The following is a 1,174-nucleotide window of genomic DNA, read 5'->3' as shown; positions in this document are numbered from 1 at the left end:
AATAGATCTTATAGAGAAACAGCTAAAATGCTTTGCATGGTCCAAAGGATGTTTATAAAAATCTGAGTAATAATTATGTAGAATTATAAGAATTAAAATATTAGATAAGAATGTTAATTATTCTTTGCGCAGATTAAAAAAAAAACAAGATGCAGCTGATTCTGGACATCTTAACATTCGTTTAATAATGAACAAAACTTTATTAATATAGAGAAATATTAAATCTACAGGACTTACTTTTAATTGATTCAGTGAAACTAAAACTAATTCTCTTGGTAAATAGTCATTGATCAAACAGAGGAACACATAGCCTTCATGGATTTCAAATGCACCATTAGCTCTGCTCCTAAAACCTTTATTTTTATTGCCAATATAAAACAAAAACAAATGTTTGCAGTCCACTTTAAAGAATCCAAAACAGATTACAGTTTCTCTGGCTACAAGATCAATGTACCAATGGGCTCTTTGCACCTGCTGCGCTGACGTCACGTGTTCATTCATCCGACACATTATCAGAGTCAAACTGTGTTTGCTGCAGCCAGGGCCGCAACTACATATTTTTGAGGTGGATGCGAACATCATCATTGTAGGCTAGCTTAAGCTAACCTGAATATTTACAACTCTCTTGTTGATACATTGACATTTCTTACCTTCTGTCTTTCAACCACTTTGAAAAGCTTTTCTTCGTCTCTCCAACATCTTTATCCTTCCCCCTCTTCCGTTTTCTGTTTTGGGCCCCGGAGTTTTTTCTGCGCCCCATCTTTAGCTCCCTGTTGTCGAGGCATTACTACAAATTTAAAAGAAAACAAAACGCGCCTCAGCCGCTGCCCAAGCTGCCTGTATGGGAGGGGGGCGCCTAATCAGTGCTGTTCCTCTGTTATTGATCATTTCATACACAAACAGCTGTTAAGTACATAAAATGCTGACTATATAAAAAAAATTCCCCACATCGTTTTTGCGCCCCCTCTAGTGCAGCGCCCCTATGCGTTGCATACACTGCATAGCCACCTTTTGCGCCACTGGGTGATTTACAATGTTAAGTTTTTCATGTTGCATTCCACATGTGTCAAACAGCTAAATTATGGTCTCATATGACCAGCGGACATTCATTCACATGTTTGAAGTTTTCTTTATAAGGCTTGTAGAGAACTTTAAAAAAATAAACACTCAATTG

The sequence above is a fragment of the Xiphophorus hellerii genome, chromosome 20, assembly GCF_003331165.1.
Source record: "Xiphophorus hellerii strain 12219 chromosome 20, Xiphophorus_hellerii-4.1, whole genome shotgun sequence".
NCBI lineage: Eukaryota > Metazoa > Chordata > Actinopteri > Cyprinodontiformes > Poeciliidae > Xiphophorus > Xiphophorus hellerii.
Note: the sequence above shows the minus strand (reverse complement) of the source record.